Source organism: Balaenoptera ricei, chromosome 10 (genome assembly GCF_028023285.1).
Source record: "Balaenoptera ricei isolate mBalRic1 chromosome 10, mBalRic1.hap2, whole genome shotgun sequence".
Classification (NCBI taxonomy): Eukaryota; Metazoa; Chordata; class Mammalia; order Artiodactyla; family Balaenopteridae; genus Balaenoptera; species Balaenoptera ricei.
Window position 1 is genome coordinate 66,074,820 of NC_082648.1, and position 25,438 is coordinate 66,100,257.

At 37.2% G+C, this 25,438-nt stretch overlaps 1 protein-coding gene across 1 annotated transcript in view; it reads left to right on the forward strand.

Annotated features, from left to right (window-relative positions):
• The window catches only part of SYT1 (synaptotagmin 1), a 1,196,932-nt gene that overhangs the window by 166,637 nt on the left and 1,004,857 nt on the right, over positions 1 to 25,438 (forward strand). Inside the window, exon 2 of the mRNA XM_059934706.1 lies at positions 14,495 to 14,568. The gene's annotated coding sequence lies outside the window, so the exon portion shown is untranslated. The remainder of the gene's footprint in view (positions 1 to 14,494; positions 14,569 to 25,438) is intronic.

Sequence of the window (25,438 nt, forward strand, 5' to 3'; positions counted from 1 at the left end):
CTCCATTCTATTCTGAACACTGAAACCAGAGCAATCATTGTATCAACAGAATTCAAATCTGGTCATGTCACTATCTTGCTGAAACCCTTTAATTTCTTCTCCTTGTCTTTTGGCTAAAGAACAAAAGCTTCAAATTAAATTTCTAATCCCTTTATGACCTGGTTCCTGTAGCTTCATCTCGTAACACTTTCCCTCCCCATACTTAATGCTGTAGCCATCTTTGTTCCAAATGTGATTTAGTTTAAATGTCAGTTTGTTAGGAACCCTAACCTCTGAACCCCTAGGTCTCATCATATCATCATTTCTTGCCTTGCTGTAATACTCAATATTGTATTAAACTTCTTTAATGCAAATACTTCCAAATAAACCTTAATATCTATGAGGACAAGGACCATGTCTGTCTTGGGCAAAGCAGTGCTCAGGCAGTGCCTGGTACTTAGGACAGCCACTGGCACATGGCAGTTGTGAAAGAAGCACCAAATGAAGTAACTTCTCATGAAGATGAATGGGCAGTTTTCCACATCTTTAAGGATAACAGTCTTCCAAAATTATGATGCTCTGTCACAGGGAAGATGGATCAGACTTATTCTCATGGGTTCCAGAGGGCAGGATGGTACAAGCAGGGCTCGCAAATGACTGTACTGGTACATCTTAGCACATGGTTGGCACGAAAATATCTGCTGAAAAAGTGAACCAGAACCAGTAAATAAAAGTTTTAGGAAGAGAGAAATTCTTAAACAGATAACTTAGTATCATTTATCAGGTGCTAAAAATGGAATTGATTGTCTTGTGAGGGATCTCAGATTGTATGACCATGCAAAGGCAGGATATGGACTAAACATTCTTACCTTAAGAAAGTGGTTGAAGTAGATGATTTCCTAGGTCCTTTGCAACTCTAAAAATCCATTGTTTTATCATTTCCTCTGTAAGGGGAAATGGTGTTAATCGTAAATGCTAGCCTTAATTTTTAAAAATGTGACTCATCATTGTTAATGATTGTATCACTATTTTTATGCAGACACTGGGAAGTAAGTTGTTTATTTAGTATAAGCAAAAGGACACTGACATCAAATATGTCCCTCTTCGCTTGTCACTGGTCCTTAAACTCCACCATTTGAGAGTCATTCCTTGGAAGATGTTTCTTCTTCAGGCACCAAGGTTACAAATGCAAATGTCACAGGAGAGGCAACATATTTGACAATTATCCATAGTTTCCAACTTTGAGTCTTTTATGAGAACCTATTCTTAAAATTGAGAGTAAGTGATGGAGGGGATATGGATAGAGTATTAGCATTTAGAATGTCAGAGGACTCTGGATATATTTTCAGCTAAAATAGTTGTCTATCAGAGACTGCTTTTTGATACCTCAGTCTAAATTATGTATCTCTTCATGTGATTTTATTTCCTATATCAACATTCCTCATTCAAAATATATTTATTCAGTGCCTATTATGTACTAAGCACTATTCTAGGTACTTTAGATACATCAGTAAACCCAAGAGACAAAAACAGGCAAAAATACCTGCTGTTGTGAACTTTGCATGGTAGTGAAGTGTGGTCCAAGGACCAAGAATTCCAGCGTCACCTAGAAGTTTGTAAGAAATAAAGAATGTAAGTGTCACCCAGACCTACTAAATCATGTTTGGCCTTTTAACAAGCTCCTCAGATTAATCTTCTGCATGTTTAAGTTTGAGAGACATTCTTCTGTGTACCTGTCCTTTATTTTGGAGTATTTTCACATTTTTAAATGACTTCTCTGTTTATTTGCTGAAAGCCTGTTTGCCCTACTAGGCTATAAGCTGTATGAGGTCAAGGATTAGTGGTCAAAGATGGAAGAGATGGAAAAATGTCAGTAAAAAACCTCATCTGTTATTCAGCTCTGCCGGGGAACAGACTTCTCTTTTCAGTCTCAGCAGCTGATTCACCTACTGCTCAGCAGGGAGGGCAACGGAAACCTCTGCAGGGGAATTAGCTAACATCTGTGAATTCTTCTCCACCTTCTGTCTCAGCTTCGTCATTTCTTGTGTTTTTAAAAACTCCCATGTAAAAAGTACTAGCATAAGAATATTTGTCATAAAATTTGATGGTACTCATTCCCGTAGATTAAAAAAAAAATTCCTGTGGTTTGTGGTAACCCTGCCTCTGCTTTTATCCCTGCAGTCCTCATTGAAGATTTTCTCTTCTATTCTAATTTGTAACATAACTTGGTCCTCTTTAACATGGCTTTGGGGAGTGATAGGATTACCCCTACATGGTACTTTCTGTAGCCTATATATAGCAGGGATCGGCAAACTATGTGGGCCAAATCTGACTGATCCCCCCATCTATTTTTTTTTTTAACATCTTTATTGGAGTATAATTGCTTTACAATGGTGTGTTAGTTTCTGCTTTATAACAAAGTGAATCAGTTATACATATACATATGTCCCCATATCTCTTCCCTCTTGCATCTCCCTCCCTCCCACCCTCCCTATCTCACCACTCTAGGTGGTTACAAAGCACCGAGCTGATCTCCCTGTGCTCTGCGGCTGCTTCCCACTAGCTATTAGTTTTACACTTGGTAGTGTATATATGTCCATGCCACTCTCTCACTTTGTCCCAGCTTACCCTTTCCCCTCCCTGTGTCCTCAAGCCCATTCTCTAGTAGGTCTGTGTCTTTATTCCCATCTTGCCCCTAGGTTCTTCATGACCATTTTTTTTTTTTTTAAGATTCCATATATATGTGTTAGCACACGGTATTTGTTTTTCTCTTTCTGACTTACTTCACTCTGTATGACAGTCTCTAGGTCCATCCACCTCACTACAAATAACTCAGTTTCGTTCCTTTTTATGGCTGAGTAATATTCCATTGTATATATGTGCCACATCTTCTTTATCCATTCATCTGTTGAAGGACAATTTGGTTGCTTCCATGTCCTGGCTATGGTAAATAGAGCTGCAATGAACATTTTGGTACATGACTCTTCTTGAATTATGGTTTTCTCAGGGTATATACCCAGTAGTGGGATTGCTGAGTCATATGGTAGTTCTATTTTTAGTCTTTTAAGGAACCTCCATACTGTTCTCCATAGTGGCTGTATCAATTTACATTCCCACCAACAGTGCAAGAGGGTATCATTTTCTCCACACCCTCTCCAGCATTTATTGTGTCTAGATTTTTTGATGATGGCCATTCTGACCAGTGTGAGATGATATCTCATTGTAGTTTTGATTTGCATTTCTCTAATGATTAGTGATGTTAAGCATCCTTTCATGTGTTTGTTGGCAATCTGTATATCTTCTTTGGAGAAATGTCTATTTAGGTCTTCTGCCCATTTTTGGATTGGGTTGTTTGTTTCTTTAATATTGAGCTGCAAGAGCTGCTTCTAAATTTTGGAGATTAATCCTTTGTCATTTGCTTCATTTGCAAATATTTTCTCCCATTCTGAGGGTTGTCTTTTGGTCTTGTTTATGGTTTCCTTTGCTGTGCAAAAGCTTTTAAGTTTCATTAGGTCCCATTTGTTTTTATTTCCATTTCTCTAGGATGTGGGTCAAAAAGGATCTTGCTGTGATTTATGTCATAGCGTGTTCTGCCTATGTTTTCCTCTAAGAGTTTGATGGTGTCTGGCTTTATATTTAGATCTTTAATCCATTTTGAGTTTATTTTTGGATATGCTGTTAGGGAGTGTTCTAATTTCATTCTTTTATATGTAGCTGTCCAGTTTTCCCAGCACCACTTATTGAAGAGGCTATCTTTTCTCCACTGTATATTCTTGCCTCCTTTATCAAAGATAAGGTGACCATATGTGCATGGGTTTACCTCTGGGCTTTCTATCCTGTTCCATTGATCTGTATTTCTGTTTCTGTGCCAGTACCATACTGTCTTGATTACTGTAGCTTTGTAGTATAGTCTGAAGTGAGGGAGCCTGATTCCTCCAGCTCCATTTTTCTTTCTCAAGATTGCTTTGGCTATTCGGGGTCTTTTGTGTTTCCATACAAATTGTGAAATTTTTTGTTCTAGTTCTGTGAAAAATGCCAGTGGTAGTTTGATAGGGCTTGCATTGAATCTCTAGGTTGCTTTGGGTAGTCGAGTCATTTTCACAATGTTGATTCTTCTAATCAAAGGACATGGTAGATCTCTCCATCTATTTGTATCATCTTTAATTTCTTTCATCAATGTCTTATAATTTTCTGCATACAGGTCTTTTGTCTCCTTAGGTAGGTTTGTTCCCAGATATTTTATTCTTTTTGTTGCAATGGTAAATGGGAGTGTTTTCTTAATTTCACTTTCAGATTTTTCATCATTAGTGTATAGGAATGCAAGAGATTTCTGCGCATTAATTTTGTATCCTGCTACTTTACCAAACTCACTGATTAGCTCTACTAGTTTTCTGGTGGCATCTTTAGAATTCTCTATGTATAGTATCATGTCATCTGCAAACAATGACAGCTTTACTTCTTCTTTTCCAATTTGGATTCCTTTTATTTCTTTTTCTTCTCTGACTGCTGTGGCTAAAACTTCCAAAACTATGTTGAATAATCGTGGTGAGAGTGGGCAACCTTGTCTTGTTCCTGATCTTAGTGGAAATGGTTTCAGTTTTTCACCATTGAGGACAATGTTGCCTGTGGGTTTGTCATATATGGCCTTTATTATGTTGAGGAAAGTTCCCTCTATGCCTACTTTCTGGAGGGTTTTTTATCATAAACGGGTGTTGAATTTTGTCGAAAGCTATCTCTGTATCCATTGAGATGACCGTATGGTTTTTCTCCTTCAATTTGTTAATATGGTGTATCACATTGATTGATTTGAGTATATTGAAGAATCCTTGCATTCCTGGGATAAACCCCACTTGATCATAGTGTATGATCCTTTTAATGTGCTGTTGGATTCTGTTTGCTAGTATTTTGTTGAGGATTTTTGCATCTGTGTTCATCAGTGATATTGGCCGGTAGTTTTCTTTCTTTGTGACATCTTTGTCTAGTTTTGGTATCAGGGTGATGGTGGCCTTGTAGAATGAGTTTGGGAGTGTTCCTCCCTCTGCAATATTTTGGAAGACTTTGAGAAGGATAGGTGTTAGCTGTTCTCTAAATGTTTGATAGAATTCGCCTGTGAAGCCATGTGGTCCTGGGCTTTTGTTTCTTGGAAGATTTTTAATCACAGTTTCAGTTTCAGTGCTTGTGATCAGTCTGTTCATATTTTCTGTTTCTTCCTTGTTCAGTCTCGGAAGGTTGTGCATTTCTAATAATTTGTCCATTTCTTCCAGGTTGTCCATTTTATTGGCATATATTTGCTTGTAGTAATCCCTCATGATCCTTTGTATTTCTGCAGTGTCAGTTGCTACTTCTCCTTTTTCATTTCTAATTCTATTGATTTGAGTCTTCTCCCTTTTTTTCTTGATGTGTCTGGCTAATGGTTTATCAATTTTGTTTATCTTCTCAAGTACCAACTTTTAGTTTTATTGATCTTTGCTACCGTTTTTTTCATTTCTTTTTCATTTATTTCTGATCTGATCTTTATGATTTCTTTCCTTCTGCTAACTTTGGGGTTTTTTTGTTCTTCTTTCTCTAACTGCTTTAGGTGTAAGGTTAAGTTGTTTATTTGAGGTGTTTCTTGTTTCTTAAGGTACGATTGTATTGCTATAAACTTCCCTCTTAGAACTGCTTGTGCTGCATCCCATAGGTTTTGGGTCATCGTGTTTTCATTGTCATTTGTTTCTAGGTTTTTTTTGATTTCCTCTTTGATTTCTTCAGTGATCTCTTGGTTATTAGGTAGTGTGTTGTTTAGCCTCCATGTGTTTGTATTTCTTACAGATTTTTTCCTCTAATTGATATCTAGTCTCATAGCATTGTGGTCAGAAAAGATAGTTGATATGATTTCAATTTTCTTAAATTTACCAAGGCTTCATTTGTGTCCCAAGATACAATCTATCCTGGAGAATGTTCCATGAGCACCTGAGAAGAATGTGTATTCTGTCGTTTTTGGATGGAATGTCCTATAAATATCAATTAAGTCCATCTTATTTGATGTATCATTTAAAGCTTGTGTTTCCTTATTTATTTTCATTTTGCATGATCTGTCCATTGGTGAAAGTGGGGTGTTAGAATCCTCTACTATGATTGTGTTACTGTCGATTTCCCCTTTTATGGTTGTTAGTATTTGCCTTATGTATTGAGGTGCTCCTATGTTGCATAAATATTTACAATTGTTATATCTTCTTCTTGGATTGATTACTTGATCATTATGCAGTGTCCTTCTTTGTCTCTTGTAATAGTCTTTGTTTTAAAGTCTATTTTGTCTGATAGGAGAATTGCTACTCCAGCGTTCTTTTGGTTTTCATTTGCATGGAATATCTTTTTCCATCCCCTCACTTTCAGTCTGTATGTGTCCCTAGGTCTGAAGTGGGTCTCTTGTAGACAGCATATATACGGGTCTTGTTTTTGTATGCATTCAGCCAGTCTGTGTCTTTTGGTTGGAGCATTTAATCCATTTACATTTAAGGTAATTATCAATATGTATGCTCCTATTACCATTTCCTTAAGTGTTTTCGGGTTATTCTTGTAGGTCTTTTCCTTCTCTTGTGTTTCCTGCCTAGAAAAGTTCCTTTAGCATTTGTTGCAAAGCTGGTTTGGTAGTGCTGAATTCCCTTAGCTTTTGCTTGTCTGTAAAGGTTTTAATTTCTCCCTCAAATCTGAATGAGATCCTTGTGGGTAGAGTAATCTTGGTTGTAGGTTTTTTCTCTTTCATCACTTTAAATATGTCCTGTCACTCCCTTCTGGCTTGCAGAGTTTCTGCTGAAAAATAAGCTGTTAACCTTATGGGGATTCCCTTGTGTGTTATTTGTTGTTTTTCCCTTGCTTCTTTTAATATTTGTTCTTTGTATTTAATTTTTGATAGTTTGATTAATATGTGTCTTGGTGTGTTTCTCATTGGATTTATCCTGTATTGGACTCTCTGTGCTTCCTGGACTTGATTAACTATTTCCTTTCCCATGTTAGGGAAGTTTTCAACTATAATCTCTTCAAATATTTTCTCAGTCCCTTTCTTTTTCTTTTCTTCTTCTGGGACCCCTATAATTCGAATGTTGGTGCGTTTAATGTTGTCCCAAATGTCTCTGAGACTGTCCTCAATTCTTTTCATTCTTTTATCTTTATTCTGCTCTGCAGTAGTAATTTCCTTCCAGGTCACTTATTTTGTCTTCCAGGTCACTTATCCGTTCTTCTGCCTCAGTTATTCTGCTATTGATCTCTTGTATAGAATTTTAAATTTCATTTATTGTTTTGTTCATCACTGTTTGTTTGCTCTTTAGTTCTTTTAGGTCCTTGTTAAATGTTTCTTGTATTTTCTCCATTCTATTTCCAAGATTTTGGATCATCTTTACTATCATTATTCTGAATTCTTTTTCAGGTAGACTGCCTATTTCCTCTTCATTTCTTAGGTCTGGTGGGTTTTTGCCTTCCTCCTTCATCTGCTGTGTCTTTCTCTGTCTTCTCATTTTGCTTAACTTACTGTGTTTGGGGTCTCCTTTTCGCAGGCTGCAGGTTTGTAGTTCCCATTGTTTTTGGTGTCTGTCCCCAGTGGCTAAGGTTTGTTCAGTGGGTTGTGTAGGCTTCCTGGTGGAGGGGACTAGGGCCTGTGTTCTGGTGAATGAGGCTGGATTTTGTCTTTCTGGTGGGCAGGTCTATGTCTGGTGGTGTGTTTTGGGGTGTCTGTGGCCTTATTATGGGTTTAGGCAGCCTCTGTGCTAATGGGTAGGGTTGTGTTCCTGTCTTGCTAGTTGTTTGGCATAGGGTGTCCAGCACTGTAGCTTGCTGGTCGTTGAGTGAAGCTGGGTCTTGGCGTTGAGATGGAGATCTCTGGGAGATTTTCGCTGTTTGGTATTACGTGGAGCTGGGAGGTCTCTTGTGGACCAGCGTCCTGAACTTGGCTCTCCCACCTCAGAGGCACAGCCCTGATGCCTGGCTTGAGCACCAAGAGCCTGTCCTCCACACGGCTCAGAATAAAAGGGAGGAAAGAAAGAAAGAAAGAAAGAAAGAAGAAGATAAAATAAAATAAAGTAAAATAAAATAAAATAAAGTTATTAAAATAAAAATAAAAAATAATTATTAAGAAAAAAATTTTTTAATAGGAAAGAAAAAAGAAAAAAAAACAACAGACAGACAGAACCCAGGACAAATGGTAAAAGTATAGCTATACAGACAAAATCTCACACAGAAGCATACACATACACACTCACAAAAAGAGAAAAAGGGAAAAAAATATATATATCATTGCTCCCAAAGTCCACCTCCTCAGTTTGGGATGATTCGTTGTCTATTCAGGTAGTCCACAGATGCAGGTACATCTAGTTATTTGTGGAGATTTAATCTGCTGCTCCTGAGGCTGCTGGGAGGGATCTCCCTTTCTCTTCTCTGTTCGCACAGCTCCTGGGGTTCAGCTTTGGATTTGGACCCGCTTCTGCATGTAGGTTGCCTGAGGGTGTCTGTTCTTCTTTCAGACAGGATGGGGTTAAAGGAGCAGCTGACTCGGGGGCTCTGGCTCACTCAGGCCGGGGGTGGGAGGGTGGGGTACGCATGCGGGGTGAGCCTGTGGCGGCAGAGGCCGGCGTGACGTTGCACCAGCCTGAGGCGCGCCGTGCATTCTCCCAGGGAAGTTGTCCCTGGATCATGGGACCGTGGCAGTGGCGGGCTGCACAGGCTCCCAGGAGGGGAGGTGTGGAGAATGACCTGTGCTGCACACAGGCTTCTTGGTGGCGGCAGCAGCAGCCTTAGCGTCTCACGCCCGTCTCTGGGGTCCACGCTGATAGCCGCGGCTCGCGCCCATCTCTGGAGCTCATTTAGGCGGCGCTCTGAATCCCCTCTCCTTGCGCGCCGCGAAACAAAGAGGCAAGAAAAAGTCTCTTGCCTCTTTGGCAGCTCCAGACTTTTTCCTGGACTCCCTCCCAGCTAGCTGTGGCGCACCAGGCCCCTTCAGGCTGTGTTCACGCCACCAACCCCAGTCCTCTCCCTGCGATCCGACTGAAGCCCGAGCCTCAGCTCCCAGCCCCCGCCCGCCCCGGCGGGTGAGCAGACAAGCCTCTCGGGCTGGTGAGTGCTGGTCGGCACCGATCCTCTGTGCGGGAATCTCTCCACTTTGCCCTCCGCACCCCTGTGGCTGCGTTCTCCTCCGTGGCTCTGAAGCTTCCCCCCTCTGCCACCTGCAGTCTCCGCCCACGAAGGGGCTTCCTAGTGTGCGGAAACCTTTCCTCCTTCACAGCTGCCTCCCACTGGTGCAGGTCCCGTCCCTATTCTTTTGTCTCTGTTTTTCTTTTTTCTTTTGCCCTACCCAGGTATGTGGGGAGTTTCTTGCCTTTTGGGAGGTCTGAGGTCTTCTGCCAGCATTCAGTAGGTGTTCTGTAGGAGTTGTTTCACATGTATTTCTGATGTATTTGTGGGGAAGAAGGTGATCTCCACGTCTTACTCTTCCGCCATCTTGAAGCTCCTCCCCCCCATCTTTTTTTGAATGACCCATGAAGAAGGAATTTTTTTTACGTTTTTAAATGGTTGAAAAAAAATCAAGAGAAGAGTATTTCATGGCACATGAAAATTATATAAAATTCAAATTTCAGTGTTCATAAGTAAAGTTTTATTGGAACACAACCATGCCCATTCATTTGCTGTTGTCAGTGCCTGCTTTCCTTCGTAATGGCAGAGTTGAGTAATTAAAACAGAGACCATATGGCCACAAAACCTAAAATATTTACTATCTGGGCCTTCACAAGTAAAGTTTGCCAACTCCTGCTCTATAGTAGCATTGTCCTGTAGAAACATAACATGAGCCACATTTGTAGTTTTAAATTTTCTGATAGCCACATTAAAAAAAAGTAAAAAAACGAAAAAGACCTAGGTGAAATTAATTTCAAATATATATTTTATTGAGCCTAATATATCCCAATGATTATTTCAATATGTAATCCATCTTAAAAATTATTAATAAGATATTTTGCATTCCTTTTTTGTACTGAGTCTTCAAAGTCCATTGTGCAGTTTACGTTTACAGCACACCTCCATTCAAACATGCCACATTTCAAGTGCTAATAGGCACATGTGGCTAGTGGCTACCATATTAGGCAGTGAAGTTTTAGAGGATGTAGCTAAAAGTTGAGTAATTTATCTTAATTGTAAGTATGGATATAAAGTTATTATAATATTAAAATTCAATAATATCCATGATAAGAATATGGCAGAAGGAAATTATACCTCATAGCTTATAGCACCCCCATTCTCATGTATCAAGGAGGCAAAACATCATGGGCACATGGGAAGTAACATCATAAAAGCTAAGTGTCCAAACTTCTTGGTCTTCAAGTTTGCATTACAGAGAAATTTTTTTCTAATTTTCTGGAGAGAGCAGCAAAACCTTGATGGGATAGAATTTATTTGCCAGGGGAAAAAAGATGGATTTAGTCTGTGGATTTGATTTCTTTTTTGAATGCTCTATAGAAATGAATTAAAGGAAAAAAATGAGAGATACAGAGAAACTTCATCTAAAAAGTGCAATTGTAGCTTATTGTGCAGGGTAATCCATTTTAAACAGACCACTGAGGTGACCACCCACTATTAAAAATAACTTGTTTGAATCAGACTCCTTGAAAATAGGACACTGAGGACATTTTTAATATGGGCTACCCTTTCCAATGAGAACTATTTTTACAGTCTCATATAAGGCAGTATGGCTGGCTCTCAAAGTCTGGAATTTCTTTCGTATTTAGCATGCAGAATAGCACCTGACAGCCTTCCAAGTTACTAAAGGAAGGCCTCTGTCTTAGTCCTTGCCTTCACTTACCATCTGTTCTTTTTCAAAACCCCAGTGCCTCAGCTGTGCTGTGGAAATTGACAAAGTTAATGACTTCTAGCTTTAGCTCCTATTTCTGAGCATTAGGTAGTTCCAGTTATCTTCCACTCTCTCAATTTCCCCACCGGTTAAATGGGGATAATGATGATCGAATGATGTGCACAATGTAAGCAGGGGTTAGAAGTGTTCCGTTTTGTCTGTCTGCTTAGATGGAAAGAACATGGTGTTGTTTTAGTGCTGTAGAAAAACCAGAAAATGCCCTTTGCTATTTAGCAAGTCGTATGCTTCTCCTGGTTTAAAAGATCCAACTTTCCTTAATTAAGTTTGGCAACAAATGGGCATCTCCTTCAGGTAGAACCTGCTTCATAACAAAACTAAAAGGATTTGACAAGGCATTGGGACAGTTCCCAGTTCAGTGCAGGGCATAGAGGATAATTCAATGAAAGGGATATAAGGTCTGAGAAGGCAACGGATGACTCCTAATTTTAGGAAGCAACAAAGCATGTTTGCAGCAGACAAAAGTGAGCCTCAAACAAGAGGATTCTCCTGAGGAAAAGGCACTCACACCTGAAGAGGGTTCTAAGTTTTAGTGTTTGTTTGATGTGGGCCTATCCTGTGCTGACAAAATGCATTTTCGTGTGTGTGTTATTCCTTGTGATTCTTCGCTCTTTATGGCCCTGAGCCCTGTAATGATGCATCATTTCTACAGAGGGCAGGGTGTGCCTTATGATGGATGAGAGCGCCCACAGTGAGGGAGATTCATCATCTATTACAGTTGAGTTAACTGAAGTGACTCTGCCTGTGGCCAGTTGCCTGAAAGTACCCTTTAAAAAAGAATCTGGATATGACCTGACATGCACTTTATTTCTGGAATGTGGCTGGCCCTGCCGCAAGAACCTTAGGTAAAAACCTCTAACCAAGTGGTCAACTAAAATGAGAAGCAAAACTATGAGAAGATGACCTGTGACAATTTGGACGTTTGACTCCCTTTAGGAAAAGAGTAAAATGTGAGTCCTAAGAGTGCCCGTTACTACTAATCAGGCTGGAGAGCAGCTGAATACGTCATCAAGAGCCCCATTTGGAAATATCTGAGTTTTATGGCATTATCAATGAGTTTGTCTTCATAGGTCTGAATTATTAGATAATAACAAAGGATATCCCTCAAAGTGTTCTACTTTAGTACGTAAGATGTAAACTTATCTTTTCAACAAAACTTAACAATATTGTAAGCCTAGAAAAAAAGCCTCTAGTTGAACGTTGCATTACTCTATAGCTAGGAAGCCTGGAGAAATTCATTAGCCTGATCTGGGCCTTTCTTTCCTAAACTTTTATGTGACTGTACATTGAACCTAAAGAGTTCCAAGGCTGCATGGTCCAGTATGGGAGCCACGAGTCATGTGTGGCTATTGAGCTCTTGAAATTTAGTTTTTGCAACTGAAACTAACTTTCAAATTTAATTTTAATTCATTTAAATTCAAATTTCAAACAAATGCAGTATAACTTTAATATTGATTACTTACTGAAATGAAATTAGTTCAAATACCATATTAAAATTCATTTCTCTTGTGGGGGGGAAGGGATAAATTAGGAGCTTGGGGTTAACATATACACACTACTATATATAAAATAGATAACCAACAAGGACCTACTGTATAGCACAGGGAACTCTACTCACTATTCTGTAATAACCTATATGGGTAAAGGATCTGAAAAAGAATGAACATATGTATATGTATAACTGAATCACTTTGCTGTACACCGAAACTAACACAACATTGTAAATCATCTCTACTCCAATAAAAATTTTAAAAAAACCATACACACACACACATAAATATCTGGAAGAACACACACACACACACAATTTATTTCTCTTGTTTCTTTTTACTTTTTCTTCAACATGGCTATTAGAAAATTTAGAATTGCATATGTGGCTCTCGTTATATTTCTTGTGGACAGTGCTATTCTAGAGAAATTAGTTCCGTTCAAAATCCTACTTCTACGGACATTTATAAGAATGGCTATAAATGCTCAGTAGAAATATTAATGAGTTATATTTGTTCTCATTTCTATAAATATATATTTTTTTCTTTTTCCCATTTTAAACATTAAAGCAGTTTTCATAAGAGGGAACATATATTCTAGATGAACAGGGATAAAAATATCATGTTCCTTATGACTATAAGCTCTTCATAGTTACTCTTTATCAGTGCCTCCTCTGCAACTCCGGTAGAGCCATTTATCTTAGATTTAACTTTCCTCTTTTTAAGAACATGCTTCAGACACAACTTTCAAAGATTAAAGACTACCTTTAAGAAAGTTACTAAATATAATAGTTCTCTAAGTTGAAGAACAAAAGTGATAAATGTTTGCCAACTTTGTGTCATTTGAGGAGAATACATTTTCTAGATTTTGAAAGAATTGAGATATTTGCTTTTTCTTCGTCAGCGGGGGGATCTTGGTGTTGCTAGATCTTTAAGAGCAGTGTCTCAACCTTTCCTGCACAGTCCCTGACATTTAAAGGCCAGGGCAATCAAGCCTATCTCAGAGGTGAAAACTGCCATTTCAAGGTTTCATCTGCCAGCTTCTCCTAGATGCCATATCCGTGGCTAGGGATTTAAGATCAGCAGGTCATAATTCCTGGAAAGACAGCACAAAAGAAAATGCACTTAGGGCTTCCCTGGTGGCGCAGTGGTTGAGAGTCTGCCTGCCGAAGCAGGGGACATGGGTTCGAGCCCTGGTCCGGGAAGATCCCACATGCCACGGAGCAACTAAGCCCGTGAGCCACAACTACTGAGCCTGCGCGTCTGGAGCCTGTGCTGCGCAACAAGAGAGGCCGCGACAGTGAGAGGCCCGCGCACCGCGATGAAGAGTGGCCCCCGCTTGCCGCAACTGGAGAAAGCCCTCACACAGAAATGAAGACCCAACACAGCCAAAAATAAATAAACAAATAAATAAATTTATTAAAAAAAAAAAAAAAAGAAAAAGAAAATGCACTTAGATGGTTCCATGTGGGCTGTATCTTTCCTGAACAACTAAGATTGATACCTAGGCTGACATTGGGCATGCTTGCAAATGGCTATACTTATCAATTCAGATATTATTGAAAATAATATTGCCATATGAAAATACTTTCTTGGCTACATAGTAGTTTGCCTTAGGAAAACATCTTTATTGCAGACATCTTATATTTGATCATCCAAATGGGAAGCTTGTCTCCTGTAGTTCAGAATAATACACTACATTTTTGAGGGTTGAGATGACTTATTTTCTTTGGTATTTTTTCCATGTTTACAAAAACTGGGACTTTAAGTTTTTGTGGCTGCCCTGAACACTGTCTAATCAGCATCCTTCAAATTTCTCTGTTTTGTTTTTTATCTGGTCTTTGAGTGAGAGAAGTCTGGCTTCTTTTCTGCATACATTTCTTACTTCTAATCATTGTAATTTCAACTAATTTCCTGAAGATCAAGAAATTTCCTTTACCCTAACTGCTTTTGAAGAGCTTCTGAAGGCTTATCACTCAACAGTGAAACAGCATTGTTATAAGTGACTGCTTATATTCATGAATATTTCACTTCTCTGGAAAGAGAAAAGGTAGAAATGGTTCACTGAACTGAGAGTGTTTTCAAACTCCTTTTTCTCCCCTTTCTTAGAATGATAATCACTAAAAATATCTTTTTATAGGACAAGATGTTTGTGTTTTCCTGGCGTTATGACTCTCCTCCATTTGCTGTCCTGGCTGATGACTTGTGGCTGAGGTACGTGAGCACAGACTATCTCTTCAAGGGGAAGTCATTTCTCACAGGCAAGTCAGAACGACAGACCTTGCAAATAAAGATATTGTTTAGGTACGGATGTGAAAACAAAGCATATCCATAGTCGCACTTTAGTTGCCCAGTGTAGCAGGGCATCTACCACGGTCTTCTTGAAGACTAATCATCTGCTATATAAAGATAGAATGTGAAGATTACGGGTGGCCCAGACCATCTTTTTAAACATAGCATGCAATTAAGGCCTCCACAGTGCAACACAATTAGAGAAAATATCTCGATATTTTTTATTTTCTTAATCTGGTCCAGTTTGCTCTTTTGTTGCCTGGCATTTTATAAAACCTATTGAGCTGGGAATATCCATCCATATTTTAGTGTGAAAGAAGATTTCTCTAATTGTAAATCATTCTCAGAAAGTAGATTCTGAAGTTCTTTGTAATATTTTTAAGAGGAAAGGTGATAAAATAAAACATGTTAATTCCCTTCCAAGGCTACCAAGCAGCTTATTGGTATGGCTGTTATCTCTCCTTTCCCTCTCTTCCTCTCTCCCTCTCCCTTGCCCCTCCCTTCCTCTCTGTTTTTCAGGATTTCTGATGCTAGTATCATTTCTTGTCCTCACGAATAACTGGGCATATCAAAGGGTTTAAAATTTTAACACCATTAATGCCATGGCACCTAGCACCTCCGTTTAGTTTGGATATGATCTATCAGACATGTTACATGGCAGAAAATAGAACAAATAATTCTTATAAGTCACAATAAAAGGTCATTAGCAACTACCAGAAACGAAGGGAATACTGAGCTGTTTACACTGTAAAATCACTTCTTAGTACCAGCATTTCAAGGACAAAATGAGAAGTGAAGTGGGAAATTTGGGCTTTGGACCAAAGAACATTTCCCTGTGTTTGATTTTTCTCGTTGGACCAGGGAGCAGTTCTTTTTTGTTGTTGTTAGAAAAAATAAATAAATAAATGTATGTGCTTCTTACAGAAATGGGAATAATTATATGTGGCTTCACCAATTATGTTCTTCACTCTTGCTTCCCTGTATGAAAACATTCTAAAAGATGAAAGCTCACATTATTGCAAAGTCATGGATTAAACTTGGGTGTGATAATTTTATTTCATAGAGTTGGATCAAATCAGGTTATCAAAGGGAATTTTTAAAGCAAAACTATTTCTATGTCCTGTTACCACAGTACCAATGATTTGTTCATCTTAAATTAATTCCTTATGATAAATGATCCTATTGAATAAAATTTTTTTGAGGTTCTGATATGTGAATAATGGCGAGTCACTCTGTCAAAACAAATCATCACCTATTTTCAAGGCGTATTGAAGAAGGTATATCAGACAGAATAGTCTAGGTAATTCTGTGGCAACAACAACTATAAAATTTTAGTGGTTTACTAGGAAAAAAAAAGATTTATTTCTTTTTCATGCTACATGTCCATTTCAAGGCAGCTATGGTTTTACTTCAGACATTATCTTTATTCTAGGGTCCATGATCAAGTTGCCATTTTCTGGAACACAGCCAATTGATTGAGTTGACAAAGGCAATAAAGAAAATGCAAACCATGCACTCACTGTTCAGAAGTGCTACCTGTCACCCCACTCACATTTCATTGGTCCAAACAAGTCACATGGTCAAATTTGTTAAATAGATGTAGCATCCTCCCACAAAGATAAACTGTGAAAGGAGGCACCACATATGTGTGAACATAATAAAATCTACATAGAGACTATATATCTTGCTCAGATAGGGAGATAAGAACTAAAACAAGAGTTAATGCCTTTATAGTTTTCCAAACCAATTTCTTTTACTATTTTTCACCTTAAATACATAATTGCCTCAGCTACACATACCAAAAGGAAATCACCATGTTTATGTTTTGAAAACCTAAGTCAGAATAAAAGAGTAAGTTATATCTAAATGCTTAGAGTAAGGGAAAATGCAAGTTGAAGTGTGAAGGGAGGGACAGAATCTGATTGTCCCTCCATTAGGATTAAAATTAGGATCAAGTTGTTATTGGCCAATTTACCAAATAAAATCTTGGTACATTTCTGTTCCAGATCAACTAAAAACTAGGTACAACTATTTATTATAACAGAATTTTACTATAGTCCAATATGTTTCGAGGTTAAAATAGATTGTTTATTTAATAACATTTATTTTGAAGATAAATACATAGGGAGACAATTTCACAGGAGTTTCTGATACTTTGCCATAAATATTTGGTATAATAATTGTGAAAGGGGCTGTGAAGAATTTATACACTTTTATAGACATTTCTTAATCAGTCACCAGTGTATTTTTACACAGCTATGCCCAACGTTGGGAAACTTTGGAGAAATTTATTCACATTTGGAGGAACGTCTTCTCATACTTCTCTGTTTCCTTATCTGGAAATCACTTCATGTAATTTGGCATTAATATTCTAGTCCCAAGTAATCTCTATGACTGCTCTCTGGGAAAACGCTCTCTCCAGTTCTGTATTCATAAGTTTTCCTCGTTTCCTTATCTTCATGGGATTGCGCATAATGTTAAAGTTGATCAATTTAGCTCCAATAATATGTTTTTTTTACTACTTGGTGGAGTAGGGAGCTTTGTTGTATTTCAAAAATTCAACACTAACAGTGGCTGCTATTTTATAATACTTGATAAATATTAGTGTTTGTAAATACTGGACTTGAAGGTAAGTCAATCCTTAGGTACATGGAAAGAGCTACTGATCAGGGAGAATCTCAGAGGTCCTGAGAATTTGAATCAGAGCCAAAAGAAATTGAGGGGCACATGGGAATTGAGAAGTTGAGTCACTGTGACTTCATTTTTTTGCTGTGATGTTTGTGTTCCTCTTTATCTTACTATATATTTATGGAGCATGGCTAGCGTGTTTGGTGATTTATAACAACATATATGAAACATGAATCTGTACTCTCAAGAGCTCAGAAACTGAAAATGAATAAATAAGTAAATAAAAAGAATGGCAGGCCTGCAAATAAACAATGTAGTATGAGGAAAAGTGTGCCTCTTTTTATTTACATTTAATTTTTCAAATCTCTATTAAATCATCCCTGTGCAAAATATACATTGTCATGCTCTCTTTCTGGCTTATCTTAACTGCAGTGTTGTGGAAAGGACAGATAACTATTTCCTTTCTCCACAGTGTTCAAGTTATCAAAGCAGGGCTTTGTCTTATTATCCTCAATTTTAGATTTAAAAGTTGACTCTCATTAGACAGTTGTTTCCTACTTTGCATGAAATAAAACTATGATTTTTAAGCCGTGACTGGTTCACAACATTTAATCTGCAATGGCTAATTTGTCTTTAATATAATGGGTGAACATTTTGTGATCTTAAATGTTTTGGTTTAGATTATGTTATTTATTTATAAACATAAAATCAGATGAGATATCACAGTTGAGGCTTAGGTTTGTTTATTTATTTATTTATTTTAAAATGAATTTATTTATTTTATTTATTTTTGGCTGGCTGTGTTGAATCTTCGTTGCTGTGCACGGGCTTTCTCTAGTTGCGGCGAGTGGAGGCCACTCTTCGTTGCAATGCATGGGCTTCTCATTACAGTGGCTTCTCTTGTTGCAGAGCACAGGCTCTAGGTGCGCAGGCTTCATTAGTTGTGGCACACGGGCTCAGCAGTTGTGGCTTGCGGGCTCTAGAGCGCAGTCTCAGTAGTTGTGGCACACGGGCTTAGTTGCTCCCCGGCATGTGGGATCTTCCTGGACTGGGGCTCGAACCCGTGTCCCCTGCCTTGACAGGCGGATTCTTAACCACTGTGCCACCAGGGAAACCTGAGGCTTAGGTTTAAATAATCAAAACAGACTATGTTAAGAGGGAGACTTCACAGCTGAGGATGAGGTGTGGATTTCAGGTTATAAAGCCCAACAAATATTGTGACTATGACTCTAAGTATACAAGAGAGACTTAGAATTTTTAATCTCATGGATATTACTATTTTGCTTATCTGTTTGAAACCAAAATTTAATATCGAATTCAGGAAATTAAAGTAAATATCACTGAGTAAGCATGTGAAGCATAATGTGGTATGGACACTGTATAATTTTTTTTTTGAAGTACAGTGTATTTATAATATTATATTAGTTCAGGTGTGCAACATAGTGTTTTACATATTTTTATAGATAATACTTCATTTAAAGTTATAAAATATTGGCTATATTCCCTGTGCTGTACAATATATCCTTGTAGTTTATTTACTTTATACATAGTAATTTATACCTCTCAATCCCCTTCCCCTGTCTTGCTCCTCCCCACTCCCCTCTCCTCATTGGTAACTACTAGTATCTGTGAGTCTGTTTCTGTTTTGTTATATTCATTCATTTGTTTTATTTTTTAGATTCCACAGATAGTATTTATCTTTCTCTGTCTGACTTATTTCACTATGCATAGCACACTCCAGGTCCATCTATGTTGTTGCAGATAGTAAAATTTCATTTTTTTATAGCTGAGTAATAATCTATTGTGTATATATATATACCATACTTCTTTTTTTTTTTTGGCTGCACCACACAGCATGTGGGATCTTAGCCCCCGACCAGGGATCGAACCTGTGCCCCCTGCACTGGAAACACAGAGTTCCAACCCCTGGACCACCACGGAAGTCTCACCATGCTTCTTTATCCATTCATCTGTTGAAGGATGCTTAGGTTGCTTCCATATCTTGGCTATTGTAAAGAATGCTGCTATGAGCATTGGGGTGCATGTATCTTTTCGAATTAGTGTTTTAATTTTCTTCAGATAGATACCCAGGAGTAGAATTGCTGGATCATAGAGTAATTTTAGGTGTTTTGTTTTGAGGAAACTCCATACTCTTTTCCACAGTGGCTGCGCCCACTTACATTCTCACCAACAGTATACAAGGGATCCCTTTCCTCCACATCCTTGCCGACATTTGTTATTTGTGGTCTTTTTGGTGATAGCCATTCTGACAGATGTGAGTTTAGATATTCCATTATAGTTTTGATTTGCATTTCTCTGATGATTAGCAACGTTGAGCATCTTTTCATGTACCTGTGCGTCATCTGTATGTCTTCTTGGAAAAATGTTTATTCAGTTTTTCTGTCCATTTTTTAATTGGGTTGTTTGTTTTTTTGATATTGAGTTGTATGAGCTGTATATATATTTTGGATATTAACCCCTTATCAGTCATATCCTTTGCAAATATTTTCTCCCATTCAGTAGGTTATATTTTCATTTTGTCCATAGCTTGCTTTGTTGTGCAAAAGTTTTAAGTTTAAATAGGTTCTATTTGTTTATTTTTGCTTTTGTTTCCTTTGCCTTGGGAGACAGATCTAAGAAAATATTGCTGCAGTTTATGTCAAAGAATGTTCTTCCTATATTTTCTTCTAGGAGTTTTATGGTTTCCAGGAGTACATTTAGGTCTTTAATAAATTTTTATTAAAAAAATAAATATTCAAATATTTATTATGGGTTTAGTTTTGGGCTCTCTATTCTGTTACATTGATCTGTGTGTCTCTTTTTGTACCAGTACCATGCTGTTTTGATTACTGTAGCTTTGCAGTATGGTCTGCAGAATGGGAGGGATATACCTCCAGCCTGTTTTTTTTTCTCAGGGTTGTTTTGGGAATTTGAGGTCTTTTGAGGTTCCATGTAAATTTTAGGATTATTTGTTCTAGTTCTGTGAAAAATGTCATGGTTATTTTGATAAGGATTGCATTAAATCTGTAGGTTCCTTTGGGTAGTATGTCCATTTTAAAAATATGAATTCTTCCAGTCCATGAACATGGAATATCTTTCCATTTCTTTGCATCATCTTTAATTTACTTTATCAGTGTCTTATAGTTTTCAGAGTATAGGCCTTTCAACTCCTTGGTTAAGTTTATTCCTAGGTATTTTATTCTTTTTGATGTGATTTTAAATGGGATTATTTTCTTGCCTTTTCTTTCTGATGGTTCATTATTAGTGCATAGAAAATCAACACATTTTTGCATATTAATCTTGTATCCTGCAACTTTACTGAATTCATTTCTTAGTTCTAATAGTTTTTTTGATGGTGACTTTAGAGTTTTCTATATATAGTATGTCATCTGCAAATAGTGACAGTTTAACTTCTTCCCTTCTAATGTGGATGATTTTATTTCTTTTTTTTTGTCTGATTGCTGTGGCTAGGTTGTCCATTACTGTGTTAAATAGAAGTTGTGAGAGTGGGCATCCTTGTCTTGTTCCTGGTTTTAAGAGGAAAAGCTTGCAGCTTTTCACCATTGAGTGTGATGTTGGCTGTGGTTTTGTCATAAATGGCCTTTATTATGTTGAGATATGTTCCCTGTATACCAACTTTGATGAGAGTTTTTATTATGAATGGATGTTGCATTTTGTTGAATGCTTTTTCTGTATCTTTTGAGATGATCATGTGATTTTTATCCTCTGTTTTGTTAATGTGGTGTATCATGTTGATTGATTTGTGGATATTTAACCATCCTTGCATCCCTGGAATAAATCCCACTTGATCATGGCTTATGATCCTTTTTATATATTGTTGAATTTGGTTTGCTAATATTTTGTTGAGGATTTTTACATCTATATTCATCAGAGATATTGGCCTATAATTTTCTTTTTTTGTAGTGTCTTTGTCAGGTTTTGGTAGCATGGTAATCATGGCCTCAGAATAAATTTGGGAGTCTATCCTCCTCGTCAGTTTTTTGGAATAGTTTGAGAAGGATAGGTATTAGCTCTTTTTTACATATTTGGTAGAATTCCCCCTTTGAAGCTGTTCTATCCTGGACTTCTGATTGCTGGGAGATTTTTGATTACTAGTTCAATATCACTGCTAGTGATCAGTCTGTTCAGATTGTCTATTTCTTCCTGATTCAGTCTTGGAAGATTCTGTTTCTAGAAATTTATCCATTTGTACTAGGTTGTGCAATTTAGTGGCATAGAACTGTTCTTAGTATTCTATTATGATTTTTTTGTATCTCTGTGAGATTGGTTGTATTTTCTCCTCTTTCATTTCTTCTTTTGTTTATTTGGGTTTTCTCTCTTTTTTTCTTGGTGAGCCTAGGTTAAAGCCTGACCCTCAGGGCTTAAAGCCTGACCCTCAGGGCTTCTGCTTCAGCACCCTGAGACCTGACCCCACTGCTGATAGGGCTGTGGCAGCCACTGAGCACAGGAGAAGCCCCAGCTCACACCTGGCTCTGACTCTAGCCACTCCATCTGCAGTCTCCCCTCCCACCAAGGTGATACCTGCCAGCACACCTATCTGCAGAAACTGACAGAAATATTTTGATTCAGGAAAATATAGCAAAGATTTGACTTTATGCAGATTCAAATGCTTTCTACCCCATAGAAATGTCCAGATGTGCAAATACAGGCATTTACTTTTATGTTGCTAATAAAGTGTATATACATTTTCTTGATGAATGTGCTAAAATAATGCAATCACTTCATGATAAATAAAAGAGAAAAAAAATTTTCCCAGAGATAAAATTTTAAAAATCTGAAAAAATTAAGTTTTTAATCAAGGAAAAGAAATTAACATGAGTTGATGACTGCCGAGAACTGTTGACTGTTCCCTTGTATTCGGAATAATGGAATTTCATACTCTAGAAAAAAACTGAATTCACATTTGTCTTGTTGTTTTATAAACATCATTTACATGGTCTGTTTTTTCTGATACCTGAATTTCAGACAAGTGCAAATATTTCTCCATATAACTGAAAAGGTATTGTACTTTTACAACCATATATATGGACCAGTAAGTAGCATTTAAGCCAAGATACAGTATTTCTCTTCTGCTTACATAAGATTTTTATTCTGAAGCTTAAGCACTGTTCCATGGGCTAATGTGTTATATGAGAATGGGAAGTTGCTGTTTTACATTGAGAATCACTTCGGTAATAAGCCTTGCTATTATTAGCTAGAAAACACCTCCCAGAAGGCTCCGCTCAAGCATTACCTCTTCATTGCACTACTCCAGGCCTCTCAGTCATTGTTTCTTCATCTGTGTCTGTGTCTTCCTAGCATTTTATATATGTCTTTATTATATAACTTAACTGTTTATTATGTGTCTTTCTCTTTCATGATACTGGTAGCTCTTATTTTTAACACTTTCCTTTTTAAAATGATTTGTTTGCTTCCCAAATTTAATGCTATGAAGACAGGTTCTTTAAAATGTTTAACGAATCAAATAGTGAATACTGTTTCTATCATTTAGAAATGATAGAAGGAGGGTAATTATTATCCCCATTTTAAAGAAGAAGAATCTGAGAGATTTTTATGAGTTTATTGGAGGTGTGGTTTATCCAGGTTCATACGGTGAGTAAGTATAGATTTGGGACTCAGATTTACATATTTTGTCCCTAAGGCCTTGTCCTCTAAATAGCAGAAACATGAGAATTGATACAAATGTTAATATTTGAATTGGAAGATGTGGGTAAAGGTAAAACAAGAGAGCTTTAGCTAAAACATTAAGACAAATAGAGCAAAAGCTAATGAAACATTCAAGGGACTGAAATGATTGTGGGGTGGTATGGATTAAGATCAAGCTATTGTTTTTATTTTATAAAAGGAACATTTCAAAATTTGGGATGAAATTATTACCTTGTTTAGTTAATCATTTAATGTACATACCCCCTTCATAATTCTGTAATAAGAAAAAATAATGACCTTTTTCAATAACTTACTTCCTTAACATTCTCTGATATCTTCTCATTTTGAAATATTAGTGGATCATAGAATTAGAAGAAAATGCATTCCTACACTGGGTGATATCTTTGGATAGTGCAAGAGTTTCTAACAGGCAATGAAAATGAGAGTTAGTGAAGACCCTGAAAGTATAAGAAAAATTTTATACATGTATATGTTTGCATACACATTTTTCTGGGAAGAAGTTTATAGATTTGATGAAATTTTCAAAGTTGTTCATGACCATGTAGAGGAAAGAGCTTTGGAATAAGAATTGCTTGAATCCCATTTACAGACTCCTGTATATAAATTGCTTACCTTATGGGGCTGATGGGGAAATTTAATGATATAGCATAAAAACTGGTTTTGGAAGGTATAAAAATGCATGCAATATATAGTAGTTCTTATCCTCATTCATTGCTTGAGGAATAAAATCCAAATTTTTGGCTTGGCGTTCAAGAACATGGATGAATTTTATCAAGCTGCCTTTTCTGTCTTCTTTTTCCCGTACTCTGTTCTCTAGTCAGACTGTATTATTCACTCTCACAGGATACCCACATTCTCACTCCTCTGGGTTCTTGCTAATGTTATTCACTCTGTCCAAATCCCTACCTGCCAATTCATCTCATCTAAATTTTGCCCAAATGTCAAGGCCCATTTCAACAGCTACTACCCCAATTAAACCTTTGTTAATTTCTCCAGGAAGAACTTTTTAAAAAAACTCCTCTCAATTCATTGCACTTTGTAACCTCTAATGATTTTTAATATATTTTGTTTAACAAAAAGGGTATGTGTGTATCCTATAATTTCTCTCTTAGCCTACATGCTCCTTGAATCAAAGACCACATTTTCCTCAACTTTATATGTGCCTGAAACTCAGAATAAAAACTTACAATAAGTTCTCTGGCATGAATGATACAGAAATTCAAATTCAAGAAATAAAATATTTCCCTTTCTTTCAGAAGAAAATCCAATGGACCTTGCGTAGCACCTATGTCAGTGCCTGAGCCTACACATGCACAGTGTCTTAAAATAATTTAAATTTGTGGTTTTTTTTTTAAAGAAAGACATTATAGTATGTTTTATAAAGGTAGTTAACCTTGGCTTCAAAGTAATGAAACTTCCACTAATGTCAACTATAGAACCTATAATGTTTTCCTCTTTTTTTACTTTTGGCCATTAAAGTGATTCTTTTGTGAAATTACTTTTGTTTCAGAACTGGCTGTCCAGACTGCCTAATCAGATTACCACCCACTCGCTTCCTCACAAAGTACAGCTCCCTGATCTGCTCTGATTTCCAACTCTCTTTGTTTTTCAGTAGCTGAATATTTCAAAAGAAAATGTTCCAGGGAGCACTACTGTAGAATATTAGAAGAAATATCTTGCCAGTGGGAAGTCATTGCTCTTCTACCCCCTCATAATTCCACAGAGAAAGAATGAAAGTTCAAGAATTTTTTTCCCAGTAAAACAGGGGTCTGTAAAAGTATACCCTGTTAATAATCAGTGTTAACAGTGTGTATTGGTTGATGATTTGATACTCTATAGGTGCAACAACTTAGGTGTTGACCTTTCACTTCTATAAAGGTCTTCACTCTGTGTAGCTGGAAACTCAACTTTAAGTACATCCCTACTTTCCAGAGGTCAGCATTTGGCAAAGAAGCACCTATCACAGTTCTTAATTACCTTTAGTGTAGTTTTTTCTCCTTTCACCTAAAATGTTTCTTGAAGGAGAGAGAGAGATAGAAAGAGAGAGAGAGCCCAAACTGTGTTGGGGATAGCACTCAATGAACTTAGGTAGAATAAATTTCTTGCCTGTGATGAAACCAATCAATCTCAGGAACATTGAGAAACTTATTTATCGATCATAAAGAACATTGCAAGGGAAAAGATATGAGGAGAGATTACAGTTATCACAAAATGGCTCTAGAAATTGACTTCCCTCTCCCAGTGAGTTGCTGCACATTGTCTTTATCTGTTTATCAAAACACTACAGTTGCAACAACAGATGAAACTATAGGAAACAGAAAACAAACACACACACACATACATACACTACAAAAAAAATCCCCAACAACCTTTTAGTGGGAAATAAAACATTTTGATGAGAATTCCTACAAATCTTTAGGTTAAAACAAGGTTTGTTTAAAAGCAATGAGATTTTAATAGACCTTGATAAAGCTTG